Source organism: Macaca fascicularis, chromosome 7, assembly GCF_037993035.2.
Source record: "Macaca fascicularis isolate 582-1 chromosome 7, T2T-MFA8v1.1".
Taxonomy (NCBI): domain Eukaryota; kingdom Metazoa; phylum Chordata; class Mammalia; order Primates; family Cercopithecidae; genus Macaca; species Macaca fascicularis.
Window position 1 is genome coordinate 174,364,816 of NC_088381.1, and position 16,896 is coordinate 174,381,711.

Genomic DNA, 16,896 nt, shown 5'->3' on the forward strand with positions numbered 1-16,896 from the left:
TTTCTCTGAATCCTTACCAGCATTTGTTAGTGTTTATTTTTCTTTTTTGATAACAGACATTTTAACTGAGGTGAGATGATACCTTCTACCATTCTGCAGGTTGGTTGTTAACCATGTTGATTATTTCATTTTCTGTGCAGATTTTTAGTTCAGTTAAATCCCATTTGTCTATTTTTGTTTTCATTCCAGTTGCTTTTGAAGTCTTAGTCATTTTTTTTTTTTTTTTTTTGCCTAGGTCAATTATCCTAACTTTTTCCTACATTTTCTTCAAGTATTTTTATAGTTTCAGTTTATACATTTAAATATCGCATCCATATTCAGTTAATTTTTGTGTATGGTGAGATAGAAGTCTGGTTTTCTTCTTCTACATGTGGATATCCAATTTTCCCAGCACCACTTATTGCATACAGGGTTGTTTCTCCAATGTATATTTTTTCCAGTTTTGTCAAAGAACAGTAGGTTGTACACATTTAGCTTTATTTCTGGGCTCTGTATGCGGTTACATTAATCTTTTTTTTTTTTAATACCAGTATTAAGCTGTCTTTCTTGCTATATCTGTGTAGTACAATTTGAAGTCAAAGAATGTAGTACTTCCAGCTTCGTTTCTATTTCTTAGGATTGCTTTTGCTATTTAGGCTTTTTTGATTCTGTATAAATTTTAGGATATTAAAAAATATATAGAATCAATTATTTCATTTCCTTGATAGAAATCGCGTTGAATCTATATATTGCTTTGGGCAGTGTATTAGTCTATTTTGCATTGCTATAAATTAATAATTGAGGTTAATTTATAAGAAGAGAGACTTATTTGTCTGACAGTTCTGCAAGCTGTATGAGAAGCGTGGCACCAGCATCTGCTTCTTGTGAGGGTCTCAGGAAACTTACAATCATGGTGGAAGGCAAAGGGGAAGCAGGCTATGTCACGTGGTGAAAGGGGGAGCATGAGAGGGAAGGAAGGTTGCCAGACCCTTTTGAACAATCAGATGTCACATTAGCTAATACATAAACAATTAACTAATTACCATAGGGTGGACACCAAGCCATTTCTGAAGAACCTTTTCCCATGACCCAAAACCTCCCTATTTTATGCAAATAGTATTGAATCTGTAAATTGCTTTGGACAGTATGACAATTTTTACAATATTGATTCTTCCAATCCATGATCATGAAATGTTTTCCCATTTATTTGTGTCATTTATTATTTGTTTCTGCTGTGTTTTGTAGTTCGCCTTGTAGAGATCTTTCAATTGTTTGTTACCTGTGTTTCCAGGCTTTTCACTTTTTGTGTGTGAATACTGTAAATGGGGTAGGATTGTATTCTTGATTTCACTCCCAGCTTGGAAGTAGTTGGGGTATAGAAATGCTAGTGATTTTTGTACATTGATTTTGTATCCAGACACTTTACCAAAGTTGTTTATCTATTCTAGAATTATTTTGGCAGAGACTTTATAATTTTCTAGGCATAGAATTATATCATCAGTTTGGACAGACACACTGACTTCTTTTCCTATTCGGATGCTGTATTAGCCCATTTGCACACTGTAAAGAAACACCCCAGACTGTGTAACTTATAAAGATTTTTAATTGTCTCATGGTTCTGCAGGCTGTGCAGGTAGCATGGCTGGGGAGGCCTCAGGAACCTGACAATCATGGCATAAAAGGAAGCATCATGTCTTACACGACTGGAGCAGGAGAAAGACAGTAGGGAGGTGCCACGTACCTTGAAACCAGATTTCCTGAGGGCTCTATCATGAGAGCAGCCCAGGAGAGGGAAACCCATTCCCATGACAGAATCACCTTTGTCCAGATACCACCTCCAACACTGGGAATTACAATCTGTCATGAAATTTGGGTGGGGACACAAATACAAACCGTATAGGCTCCCCCTTATTGTTGCTATTGCCTGGTTGGTCTGACTAGGATTTCCAGTGCTATGTTCAATAGGAGTGGTGAGAGGACATCCTTGTCTTGTTCAAGTTCTCAAGGGGTTTGAGCTTTTGCTGATTCAGTATAATGTTGACTATTGGCTTGTCATCGATGGCTCTTATAATTTTGTGGGGTTTATTTGATACCCAGTCTGTTGAGAGTTTTTATTATGAGAGGATGTTGGATCCTATCAAAGCTTTCTCAGCATCTATTGAGATAATCATATGGCTTTTGCTTTTATCCTGCTTACATGATGAATCAGTTACTGATCTGTGGATGTTGAATGACCTTGCCTTCCAGGGCTAAGGCCCACTTGATCACATTTTAAAGTGCTTCTGGATTCTATTTGCAAGTATTTTGTTGAGAACTTTTAGGTCTATGTTCATCAGGAATATTCATCTCATATTTTCTTTTTAAATTAAATGTCTCCCTGATTTTGCATGCTAACAACACTCAGTAAAGAAAGGACAGTCTCCTCAATAAATGAGGTAAAAACTAAAAATCCAGTTGTAAAATCAATAAAATTAGACCTTCTGTAACACCATATACAAAAATCAACTAAAAATGAACATAACCTGAAGCCATAAACTCATAGAAAACATGGAAAAAACTTTCTGTCATTGATTCAGAAATGATTTATTTGAATTTAATACCAAAAGCAGAGGAAAAACTATGTGAAATTATGTAACTGACAAGAAGTTCTAGCCACATTTATAAATAACCCATACAACTCAATAGCAAATATCAAATGACCTGATAAATAGGGCAAAAACCTGGATAGATTTATTTTCAGAGACACACACATGAAAGGCAGAGCATAAAAATTCTCAACATTACTAATTATCAGAGCAATTCAAATGAAAAGCACACTGAGATGTCACCTTTTACCACTTAAAATGGCTATTATCATCAAGACAAAAGAGAATAAATGTTAGCAAGAATGTGATGAAAAGGGTATCCTTACATGGTGTGGTAGGATTGGTTTCTCAATAAATTGAAAAATAAAGCTATCATATGATCTAGTGATCCCACTTTTTATTACATATTCAAAGGAAATAAAATTATGATGTCATGCCAGGTACGGTGGCTCACCCCTGTAATCCCAGCACTTTGGGAGGCTGAGGTGGGCGGATCACGAGGTCAGGAGATAGAGACTATCCTGGCAAACATGGTAAAACCCGGTCTCTACTAAAAATACAAAAAAAACAAAATTAGCCAGGCGTGGTGGCGGGCGCCTGCAGTCCCAGCTACTCGGGAGGCTGAGGCAGAAGAATGTATTGAACCCAGGAGGTGGAGCTGTCAAACACATGTTCTCTGCAAGGTAATTTATAAAAGTATAAATTTGCAAAATAATTTAATGACCATAGATTGATTAATGTATAAATACAATGTGTGTACATAAAACTGAATTTCATTCACCTTGAAAAGAAGGAAATTCTGACATTTGCAACAACACAGGTGGGCCTGGAGTATGTGGAATAAGCCAGATGCATAAAGACAAATGGTTTATGATCTCATTTACATGTGGGACCTCAAATATCCAAGCTCTTGAAAGCAGAGAGTAGAATAGTGGGTCCCAGGACCTGGGAGGAGAGGGAAATCGGGTGATGTTGGCTAAACTGTACAGAGTTTCAGTTGTGCACGTTGAATGAGTTCTGGAGATCTGATCTACAGCAGTGTTCCTGTATTTAATACTGTATTGTAAAAGTGATTTTCGCTAAAAGGGTAGATCTTAAGTGTTCTCATCAGACACACACATATACACACACATAGTATATTAAAAAACAAAAATGGTAGCTCTGTGAGAAGATTGATATGCAAATTATCATGACTGTGATGAGCATTTTACAATGTATATCTGATATGGTTTAGATCTGTGTCCTCTCCCAATCTCATGTATTATAATCCTCAATTGTGAAGGTGGGACCTCGTGGGAGATGAGTGGGTCATGGGGTGGGTCTTTTATGTATGATTTAGAACCAATTCCTGGTTCTATTCTCACAACAGTACATGAATTCTCACAAGATCTGCTTGTCTAACAAAGTGTAGACACCACCCCCGCTCCACCGCAACGTCCTACGGGCTTCGGCTCTGGCCATGTAATGTGCCTACTCCCCTTTGTCTTCTGCCATAATTCTAACTTTCCTGAGTCTCCTCAGAAGGAGAAGCCACTGCACTTCCTGTAAAGCCTGCAGAACTTTGAGCCAATTAAATATCTTTTTTTAATTAATCAGTCTCAGGCATTTCTTTATACCAGTGTACGAATGAACTAATACAACATCAAAACATCAAGTGGGGCATCTTATATATATTATTAAAATATTTTAATCATACCTCAATGCAACTGAAAAAATTTAAACTTACCCTTAGAATAAATACATACTTTAGGCTGGGCGCAATGGCTCATACCTGTAATCCCAGCACTTTGGGAGGCCGAAGTGGGCAGATCACGAGGTCAGGAGATGAGACCATCCTGACTAACACGGTGTAACCCCCTCTCTACTAAAATTACAAAAAATTAGCCTGGTGTGGTGGCGGGCACCTGCATTCCCAGCTACTTGGGAGGCTGAGGGAGGAGAATGGTGTGAACCCTTGAGGCTGACCTTGCGGTGAGCTGAGATCACGCCACTGCACTCCAGCCTGGGTGACAGAGCGAGACTCGGTCTCAAAAAAAACATATATATATATATATATATATATATACACACACACACACACACACACACACACATATGTATACACACATCAGACACACACATATACACACACGTAGTAGATTTAAAAAAAATAAAATGGTAGCTTGGTGAGGAGATGGATATACAAATTACCTTGACTGTGATGAACATTTTACAATGTATATCTGATGTGGTTTGGGTCTGTGTCCTGTCCCATATCTCATGTTGTATTATAATCCTCAATTGTGAAGGTGGGACCTGGTGGTCCCTTTATATTTATATAAATAAATGTACTTCATATTTTTTCAATAAAAATGAGAGAACATAGGAAAATTTACAGTAAGATATTTGTAACAGCTCCGCTTATAATATTCACAAACTGGAAATAAATTTAAAGTTCATTGACAGGAAAATAAATCATTGTCATTTATTTACTTAATGGACTGATTTAGATATAAAATCTCTCTCATTTCTCTCTTTCTCTCCATACATACAAGAAAACTTTGAGGTTTCACATCAGAGTCAGTCCATTAATTGAATAAATGACAATGTGTTGATCTAATTTAATACATTAAATAGCATGAATTAACCTCAAAAATAGAAAAGTAGCCCCTTACTAATAAAAGGTCTATAATGTTTGATTAAATTTCTATGAAGTTCAAAATAGAAAATATTAGATCTATAGTGTCAGAAATCAAAACCTTTCCCCCATGTAGGAGTGGACCGCAGGCACAGAGAAAGATGTGTTGTGGGTATGGACTTGCTCTTTAGGCTACCTTAGGTGTTGGGGATAAGGGTATTCACATTTGCCAGAAACTCTCTAGTGATATATTTCAGATCTATGAATTTTTTTCTTATGTGTAAATTTTATCTCAAAAAAAAAAAAGTGAATAGTTTAAAATTCACCAAATAGTACAATTAATATTAAAACCCTATCCAAAATATGAACATTAGTACATGAATTAATAAAGTGCATTCAAGCATACCTACTAAAGTTAAATACTAGAAATCAAAAATATGGTAACACCTGAAACTTAATAATTAATAAGCATACATTTCATATAGAAGGAAAAAATAGTCAAGACATGTGGAACATGTATTTTTTCAATCAACTGTCACTAAATTATTTATACAATATTTTAAACTGCGTAATTAGTATAAATTACTAATATTTTGTGTGATATTACAACTGAGAACAACTTTAAAAGAAAAAAGGATATTTGAGAGCACATGAACTAAATTGAATGTATTTTCAATGTTGGTTCAACTATTATACCTCTAATAATGCCCCGGTTTTGATTGCGGCTTTGGAAAAAAATAATTCTTTTTTTTATTGAACAAATATTTATTAAGCAAATACCTTGCGTCAGGCATTGTGCTAGGCACCCTCACTGTGTGCTGTTCCCACACCACAATCATCTGCTCAGAAATTAAAACCAAGAGAAGGAATATTGTCGCAACCATACAAATTGGGTGGCAGGGGGCAATATCGTGGATGGAGGCGATTCTCAGGCCAGAAAATACACCCACCAGAAACCTGTTTTCTATCTCTTATTAAGTCTCCATTAAGCAATTGTTTCAAAGCATCCTAGCGCCATCTGGTCTCACACACACACTTGGGACTCACGGTCGGGTGGTGAGCCTTGTCTAGCCGTCGTTACTGGTGCCCAGCTTGGCGAGGCCTGGGCGGAAATCACGCACGTCATGGATCTTCCTGTCCAGCACCTCCAGGAAGCTCTTCACCTCCACCTCCAGGTGGCGCTGTCGGGATTGGCTCTCCTCAGCTTCTGTCTTTAGGGAACGCGCTTTGTCTTCGAGGTTTTGATCTTCTCTCTGTCGCCTCCATCTTCTCAGTGACACACTCGCGCTCTGACCTGAGCTGAGGTGTGAGTTCACTTTGTTTTCGGAGATCTTCCAGCTCTGTCTCCTTTTTTTTGGAGCTCCGCCTCTAGCTCCTCCATCTTCCTCCTCAGCTGCATGTTCTTCTCCTTCTCACTGTGGATGTCACAGCCTCTTCCTCTGCTCCGCGCTGGCCGCCGACTCCTGGAGCGCCGTGGGCAGCCGGGCATCGCTCTCCCGCCGGGTCTGCAGCTCCATCTCCCGCCTCTTCCCGTGGGCAGCGCCCTGCGTCGAGGCCGCCTTCAGCTTGTTGTTCCTGTACTGCAGGTGCGTGTTGGCTGCAGCTGTGTATGAGGCCTTTTCATCGTCCATCCCGTTGACACTGGATGCCAGAGTAGAAGAATCCACACCAGGATTTTTAGGGTTGATTACTCGAGGGCTCCATTTTCTCCTGGGTCTTGTCTTTGGCTGTCTTGGCCGCTTCTTCCACCTCCTGGAATTTCTCTGCAAACTTTGTCGGCTGCTGCTCAGAGGAAAACCCCAAACCAAACACCGTGTTGGCTCTGCTGTCGGCCCACTGCCCAGACTTCTGTGACATGTTGGTGAAGGTCGTGTTTGGTGTGATTGTGCTGTTTATGGTCACCTTGGCTCCGTCCACACTGACGATCCGATAGCTCTTCCTTGTGACATCATACAAGCAGGAAACAGTGACCACCTATTACTTGCAGGCATCCAGTTCTTCTTGGTGTTGGGGTCAATCGGGAAGACCTGTGCTCGGCACATGTTAAAAATCACTCAGGAGCTATCTTGAAACTAGAGTTTGGAGGAGATGGTAACTCTATAGGTTGTCCTGGGATGTATTGGCTGTTAAAATTTGGTGCCTTTTGGCCGGGCGCGGTGGCTCACGCCTGTAATCCCAGCACTTTGGGAGGCCGAGGCGGGCGGATCACAAGGTCAGGAGATCAAGACCATGGTGAAACCCCGTCTCTACTAAAAATACAAAAAATTAGCCGGGGGTGGTGGCGGACGCCTGTAGTCCCAGCTACTGGGAAGGCTGAGGCAGGAGAATGGCGTGAACCCGGGAGGCGGAGCTTGCAGTGAGCCGAGATCGTGCTACTGCACTCCAGCCTGGGCGACAGAGCGAGACTCCATCTCAAAAAAAAAAAAAAAAAATTGGTACCTTTCTTTGTTAGCTCTTGTCCACCAAAGATTAAGGTCTGTGATACACACATATATTAATTTCTGCAACAAATTGCGAGGAAATGGTTAATAAGAACATCGATTATGTCCATGTTCCACTGAAAAGAACAATCACACAGGGACATGCAGGGATGAAGGGGAAGCCAGAAAATATTATCCATATAAATACATATTCAATTTAAGGAATTATCCTATTGATAAAAGTATATTAAACATTTGTTCAAGACTATCAGTGGCTAATATAAAATGGGAGCATTCCTCTTGAAATCCCGCACAAGACAAGGATGCTCGTTCTCACCACTTCTATTCAACATAGTGTTGGAAATTCTGGCCAGGGGAATCCAGCACCAAAAGGAATAAAGTGCATTCAAATAGTAGGAGAGAAAGTCAAACTATTTTTATTTTCAGACGACATGATTCTATATCTAGAAAACCCCATTGTCTCATCCCAAAAGCGTAAGTTGATAAGCAACTTCAGCAAAGTCTCAGGATACAAAATCAATGTGCAAAAATCACTAGCATTTCTAAAGGTACTAAAATAATTTTAACAAAATATTAATAACATTTGTTTTAACCCAAAGTATAAAGTAAATATCCAAGAGTACATATTAATATTAAGAAGTGATTTAATAACTAAGACAAATGTGGGAAAATAGACAAGTATCCCTCAAAGAATAACTTGAAACACTTGTGATTCCCCCTTTTTCAAATCAGTGAACCTTAAAACTCCTCACTTGAGTGTGGCCTGCACTTAGAATATGGAAAACTTACGGTGATGGCTTTGGATTGAGCAGTGCGTTTTTAGATATAATACCAAAAACACCACTCAAATATGAAAAAAACACCACTCAAATATGAAAAAACACCACTCAAACATAAAAATTTAAGTTTTTATGTGAAAAAAATAAAAAGATGCTGTGTTAAGCAAATTTTTTAAAAGCCACAGATTTGGAGAGAATATTTGAAAATTGCATGTTCGTTAAAGAACTTGTAGAGAGAATATAGTAGGATTTTCAAGACAGAACAGTGATAAAACAAGAGGATGTCCTATCCTCTTATGTAGCCAGTGGGCCACATTTTCTATGGGGAGATATTCTGGAGGAGCTGAATGCAGGCTAGCTTCTCTGTCTGGTGACTTCAAGGTAGCATAGGTGTGGTATGGGCATCCACATCCACATACCATTTTATGCATTCCCCAGATGTGATGGAGAATGTCCGTACAGACGTCAGTCACTGCCAAAGAGGGCAGCCAACCACCATCCAATCCTGTGCTTCTCATGTAGTAGCCCTGAATGCTAGCTGCTCCAGCTGTGACTCAATGGGGCCAAGGTACAGCTCAGGCCATGGCTTCAGAGGGTTCAAGCCTGAAGCCTAAGCAACTTCCACTTGGTGTTGAGCTTGTGGGTGTACGGAAGTCAAGAATCCAGGTGTGGGAGCCTCCACCTAGATTTTAGCAATGCATTAAAATGCCTGGATGTCCAGGAAGAAGTTTGCTGCAGGGTTGGGCACTCATGGAGAACATCTGCTAGGGGAGTGCAGAAGGGAAATGTGGGGTCGAAGCTCCCATACAGAGTTCCCACTGGGGCTCTGCCTAGCGGCACTGTGAGAAGATGGTCACCATTCCCCAGACCCTGGAATGGTAGATCCACTTACAGATTGCACCATGCACCTGGAAAAATCACAGATTCTCAATGCCAGCCTGTGAAAACAGCCAGGAGGAAAGCTGTACCCTGCAAAGTCACAGGGGTGGAGCTTCCCAAGGCCATGGGAACCCACCTCATGCATCAGCATGACCTAGATGTGAGACAGCATCAAAGGAGATTATTTTGGAGCTTTCAGATTTTACTGCCTTGCTGAAATTTGAAGTTACATGTTTGCCTTTGGCCCTTTCATTTTGGACAATTTCTCTTAATTGGAATAGTTTCATGAAATCTGATGGCTTCAAAATTACGGGACTTTGCCTGCACAAGCTCTCTTTGCCTTCTGCCGTCCATGTAAAATGTGACTTTCTCCTCCTTGCCTTCCACTATGATTGTGAGGCCTCCCCAGCCACGTGAAACTGTTAGTCTATTAAAACTTTTACATTTGTAAATTGCAGAGTCTCTGTTATGTCTTTATCAGATGCGTGAAAAAGGTTTAATACACTTGGTGAATAAAAAAAAAAAAACAACTGATGTTCAGATTATGTGGCTGTTACTCATTGTAGAAATGGGGGCAATGACTTTCAAGATCTTTACATGTTTGAGCAAAGTCCCAAAGTTTTCTCAGACATAATCTTTCACCTGTTACTGGAAGCAGAACTCTTACCTCTCTACATATAAGTTGAATCTGGACAGACATAACTGAACATGCAAGGACAAGGAGGAATGACACAGCAAAACACTTATGAGAAATTCTCAACAATTTTAATTTTCTTCTGAGAAAATGGCCATTCAGAAAGTACACCAGGTGAGAGCCAGTTATATCTAATAGAGATCATGTTCTGGGAGGTTATATTCTTTCCCCTGGGCTGGATCCAGTAGGTAGATCTGGGCCCTGACACCAGGAACTGGAACTTTTATTCCTTAAACAGAAGACACTCCAATGAGGAAGTTATTCCCAGGGGAAGTGCAGAACAAGGAATCGGAGACAGATGTGTTCCTGTTTTCCCAGGACATGGTGGAACTCCAGGACAAGGTTACCTCTGAGAGGCTGTGGTCCCTGTGAGGACATCACATCAACTTTGTTTTCTGGAACGTTTTTCTGTTCAGGAAAGCTCAGAAGTGTGACTAAGACTCTTCTTCTGCCCCTACCTGTATTTCAGTAAATTCATGAAAAATTAGTGGTCTCTCACCAGGGAGCATTACAACCTTAACATCGTGATCCTACAGAATAACATCCCTACACCCAATCTCATTGAAATTTCTGACTCCATTCAATCACCAATTGCTAAATAATTTGTTCTTGTAAATTTAGTTAATAAATTTGTTCAGCGCCCATTTCAACAGCCTCTCAGCTGCATCTTAGCAAAGTGTTTTACAAAATGAACATGTCTCCTTCAGCAAACAGAAAATATAAAATCACCATGAATTGGTTGAAACTTATGTTGTTAATCCAGAACAAACATACTAAGAAATTAGCCATGTCACAATGTCATACAGTTTGTACTACTCTAAACGAAATCCCCTGAGCTTTCCAAAGTCAAATTATTCTCTTTCCCTAAAAGTCCTGCCAACCACTAATCTATTTTTATCACTTTAACTTTATCTTTTCTCCAAGGCCTCATGAATGGAATTTTACAGTACATAGTCTCTTTTGCCTATCTGCTTTAACTTAACAAAAATAAGTTGTTCTTCCTGAATTAATTGCCACTTTGTTTTTATGGCTGAATATTTGAGAACCTGCTGACCTGTTTAAATGCATCATAATTGCTCTTTTATTTGGCAATTTTGAATGTTAATCATGAGTATTGATATTGGACATCTTTTCAGATTTTTGTTTGTCAATCATGCATTTACTTTGAGGAAGTGTTAAGATTTCCAATTACTTTATAGTTCTGTTTTTAGTATTATTTAAGATGATTTTTACAACTTTTTTGTATACTCTAGACACAAGACCTTCCAAGCAGTAAAAAGAATGCATCTGACTTTAAATAAATTAACTATATATGTATACACACACACACACACACACAATTTTCTATTATATGCCCTCATGATAGTTGTATATATTTCTATTTCTGAGATACATGTGATGTTTTTATACAGGCATACAATGTGTGATCATCCATGTAAAAAAAACTTTACAATAAAATGTATAAAACATTGATTAAATAAATTAAAGTAGACACAACAAAGTGGAAAAATATTCCTTGTTAATGTTTTGGAAGAATCAACAGTGTTAAAATATCCACACGGACAAAGCAATCTACAGAATCAATCCAGTTCTCATGAAAACTATAATGATATTCTCCACAGAAATAAAAACAAAATCCATATATATATATATACACACACACACACACACGGATATATAGATGAATGTATATACATATATATGTGTTTATATATATACACAAAGAACCCAAAATAGCCAAATCTATCCTAAGCATATATATATATATGAAGACACATGTTACCTGACTTAAAAATATAATTTTTACGATTATTTTAGTGGATTTAAACATAATGTGTTTAAAACCATGAGAATAACACCATATTAGGTGAGCATAGCATATAGATAATTGAAGTTAATGGAGTCAATTTTATGAATGAAGAGGGTAATTGAGAATGTTCTGTATAAGGCACCTGAGCTAGATTTGATGTGGAGTAATGTCATTTGACGGGGGAGACAGACTAGTTACACATGCATATTGTAAGCCATGGTACAAAGCAGGCTCACCATGAAAAATTGACCAATGTGTCTGAGTTCAGCAAGGGAGAACACACTCTTATGCAGCACGTTACATTAATTGGATTCTTACTTATAGAAAGGCAGCATGGGACAACAGAAGCCTGGGATCTGTTGTGAGCTGGTCTCCCAAGGCTCAAGACATCTCCCTACAGTGGATGGAGCCTTGTCAGCCTGTGCCCCACTTGTGTCACAGTCGAGGGCCCTGACAGGAGACCACCCTGTGGTGTACCTCCACGGACTAAGTGACCTCCTGGGATGAAGCTCTGTAGGACATCCTGCTTCCAGAGGAGAAAAGAACAAAGATTGGGATGTCCCTGGCAGTTTCTCCCTAACTCAAGATGTTTCATCCTTTGGGAGGAACAGAAGCAAGGCCTGGGCTTTTCCAGGCAGTTCTTCCCTATCTCACGATGCTGCATTTCCAGAACATTCTATGGTTATTTTTGAGAACTACATTAAGGAAGAAGGAGAACTGGGGTATTCGAGGCCACCTGGAGAACAGTCCTGCACATGGAACAACCACTTAACTCACAGAGCCCTGTGAGTGATATGCTCAGAGTGAAGATGAAGTAAACAAACGAGGAGGCATCATGTGGCCAACCCCACACTTGGGTTCTGCTCCAGGCCCATGCTTTTCAATCTGTTTTGCAAGTGTGGGCCACAAAGAGGTCACTTGTCCCACAAAGTCAATCGAGTGAGGAGGTCTCAGTGGTTGGAAGACGATCAATTTCACCAGGAAGGGAGAAAAAGCACCTGACTTTGACAGGAAGTCCCTTCCCCGCCTTCCTGTGAGTGGCCTCTGGGCTGCCCCTGGGCTCAGAGGGCCTATGTCGCCCCCTTCAGGACAGAGGCTGCTCCGCCACCAGATGCCCAGGTCCAAGTTGCCGGGAGTCCTGGGCTCTGTCCATGTCCAGGAGCAAGGTCTGCTCACTCTGGGTCTATATTTGGTGATCTGGGCTTGGAAAAAGTGGGAATGCAGATTGGAATTATGGAGCTTTCAGAAAGTTTTCATATGTTTTAATGTCATTTCTTCATGTGTTATTTTTGCTGATGGCATTGATAGACCCCCAAAACTAGACTGACTTCAATAATGGAAGTGATATGACAAAATTTAAACAGCTGAGTGGTTTTTTCTAGCAATACTTAAAAAGCTTAAAATTCTTTAACTTAGAAAATGTATTCATTGGACTTTGATTGGACTGGAGTAGAGATGGATGTGGAGGAGTCCAAGGATTGCCTCTGCACATAATGCAATGACTTCTAATGCCTGCCTGCCTGCCTGCCTTCCTTCCTTCCTTTTTCCCTTTCCTTTCTCATTTACTTTCCTGTTTTTCTCTCTGTTTTCCTTCTTTTCCCCCTTACATCTTTTGCTTTTTCCTTTTTCTTTTCCATTCCTTCCACTGAGCGAGCACAGATGAACACACAGCTATAAAGCTCAGTAAATCACTGTTAGTGTTCTTTATTGTGCCTCCCACCCAGGCAGGTCAGGAGGAGTTGCTTGTCATATGGAATTCTAATTTTAAGAGAGTGAAATTTTTTATATGCTTATATATCATTTCTGAAGCTTCTGTGATGATACAACTTTTTTAAAACCACTTTTTGTTGACTTCTCTTTTTTATTGAATGTTAAAAGTTCTTTCTATATTATTTTGCAAATTCATGATAAGGCACATAAGTATAAACTATTTTCTTACAATTGTACTCTGTTCTCTTTGTTTTCTTAATACAATTATTTAAATTAAAAATTATTTAATGAAAAATGACAAGTATTTATTGTGTGTGTTTATGGAATATGATATGTAGTTTTGCTACGAGTATACATTTTGGAATGGGTAAATCAAGCTACCTAACATGTCCATCACCTCAAAATTTTATCACTTCTTAGTGGGAAAAACATTAATATGTACTTTTTTAGCAATTCTGAAATATATAATACCTTGTGGCTATTGTTGTTAGTCTGTGCATAACTTACTCCTTCTGTCCAATTGGAACATTTTACACTTTGATTAAAACCTCCCCTTTCCCAGTCCATCCCTCCAGTACCTTGAAACCAACATTATACTCCCTATTTCTGTGATTCTACAATTTAATACACTACAGTCAACTTAGGAATTATTGTACTCCTGTGTCTGGTTTGTTGCACTTAGAGTAAGGTCCATTAGATTCATGCATGCTGTCACAAATGCAGGATTTCCTTTTTTTTTTAAGGATGAATATCTCTCCAATGTGCATATACTGTGTTTTGTTTATTCATTTATCCAGTGATGGGAATTTAAGATGTTTCCATATTATTACTATTGTAAATAATGCTGCAAGGAATATGGATGTGTGGATATCTCATTGACATGCTGATTTCATTTTTTAAAACAATACATGGTCAGTAGTGGCATTGCTGCATATTATAATAGATCTGTTTTTTGAAAGGCTTTTATATGTTATTTATAATCACCTTAATAATATGCATTTTCACTCACAGTGTACAAAAATTCCCTTTTCTTCACATCTTCCTCAAAGATACTTGTCATTTTTCATCTCTTTGAAGATAGTCATTCTATGAGGTGATAATTGTGGATTAAATTTAAATTTCTCTAATTATTAGTCATGTTTAGCTTTTTTATATATCTGTTTTCAAATTGTATTTACTGTTCTGAAAAAGGTACATTCAAATATTTTGCTTATTTTTAATAGGGTCACTAGTTGTTATTGTTGTTTTTGTTGTTGTTGTTGTTATGGAGTGGTTTGGCTCTCTTATATATTTTGGATACGTTTCCCTTATCAGATGCCTAATTTTGTAAAATTTTTGCCAAACCTGTGGATTTTTCTTCATTCTGTGAATTATTTTCTTTAATCTGCAGAAGTTTGTAGTCTGATGCAACCCCATTTGCTATCTTTGCTTTTGTTGCCTATGTTTGGGCAATAATATCCAGAAAATTGTTGCTCAGACCACTGTCTTGGAGCTTGTCCCCTATGTTCCTTTAGAAGTTTTACAGTTTCTGTTCTTGTCCAAAGTCACTCTTATTCTGTTCCATTGATCTGTGTGTCTATCCCTCAAGCAGTATCATGGAGACGTGATTAATGCATGCCCTAAAATAAGTATGTTACTTTTTTTCCAAATAGTACTTGAAAATAACAATACTTTAAAAAATGTCACCACGTGTACCTTCCCCTGGGTCTAGGCCTCATTTGTGGTGTGTCCTGAGTGTTCGGTGTGCTCCACTATCCTTCAGGGAGGTTTGTGTCTGGGCTCACACTGATGTTCCCTCAATGTGCCTCTCACACAGTAACACAGAGCTGTGTCCTCAGAGGTCACAGAGCTCAGCTGGAGGAATAACGGTTTTTTCAATGTGTCACAGGAGATGCTGCTGTGGCTCCAGAAGGATGGGTTGTATCTGGTGACTCCAGAATAACCTATTTCTCCCAGCCACTGCAGCCTTTTTCCCAGTGGCTTTTGAATCCAATGCCAGTAGGTACTACTGGTTGTTATGGAGAAACCAGAGACAGTGCAGGGGAGGGAGACGGTCTGAGAGGGATTCACCAGTCTAGGACCCAACTCCTGCAACTGCACCTGGGACAGGATACCTAGGGACAAGGATAATCAGTTTCTGTCAGTCACCTGCAGTCACAAATATTTCAAAGACCTAGGTGTGACATCTGAAACACTCACCTTGGGTAGCTGTCAACATGCACATCTCATTTTCGGTAAGACCACAGCTCTGCCTTCTCCAGAGATTTTCTGTCTTGTCTGAGAAGGGATTCATCAGTTCCCACATGATAAGAGTGAAATTTTACCCAAGAGATTGAAGGGAAATTTGCATGGGTGGAGCCCTGTCCTAGCAACTGGGGAGAGACCGATTCCAGGCTTTCCTGAGACTGCCGTGGCCCTTGGAGGGCATCTCTTCTCTGGAGCTTACATAGAATGTGTTTCTGCATTTGGAGGGAATTTATCTTTAAAACACTACATGTGTTATTTAATACAATGTAATGACCCTATAAATTATTTCCCCTTCAAAATAATTAATTATAAACAAAAATTTATAAAATATAATAGTCTTTCTTTACTAGTTAGCACTTTAAACAAAAATTATGAAAGAAACAAACTGATTTTGTTCCCCTTGAATTTAGTTTCATGAAGTATTTATTTTTAGGAAATATTATAGTTGACAATCCAGCTGTTGGGAAGAGACTTCACACAAGCCTGTGACTCAGAAGAGAAGGAGCTGTTGTAACTCCTTTGTCTAAGACAAGAAAGCAGTAAGTTGACTTTGCTGGCAGGAGAGAAAGAGACCCGCAACTTGGAAGAGAGCTGTTTCATCATCACAACTCATTAGTGCTAATTCCATGTTCGTGTTTTTCAAGCTCATGACAATCTGTTTGGAGTCCTCTATGCAGAAGGTGTGAGATTTCAGGGCACTTCCAGCTGACTTCTTCAGCAATTATTCTACAAAACTCATTGAATGTGGTGATTTCAGCCATGTTTATAGAGGCCTTCACTGTGCCCTGGAGGGGCTCTTCCAAGTGCCGGGCCCTGAAGTGCAACATTCACATGGGTGTTGATCCATCCCCATCTTGTCAAAGATAGAATTTAATTTAAAGGCTGTAAGGTTTTGATATCAGTTTTCCTACTGTGAAGCCATTCATATTAATCTGATAATTGGCATTCACATTTGTCATGGGAAGGCAACTTTGCTAGAGTAATGTGCAAATTCAGTCACCATGCACAACTAAAGCTGTTTCTCACTGACTTTAACTCCATGACATTAAAGACCACAGGGCTGTACACAATCTTGGTTCAACCCAGGATTTTCCAACTCCTTTTCTATGGGACTTGTATGGTGATTACTATAAAAGGAGTGAGTGACCCAGAGCC

General features: G+C 39.1%; 1 pseudogene; it reads right to left on the reverse strand.

Annotated features, from left to right (window-relative positions):
• Positions 1-6,248: 6,248 nt before the first annotated feature.
• LOC107130520 (homer protein homolog 2-like) lies at positions 6,249-7,607 on the reverse strand (annotated as a pseudogene).
• Between the last annotated feature and the right edge of the window lie 9,289 nt (positions 7,608-16,896).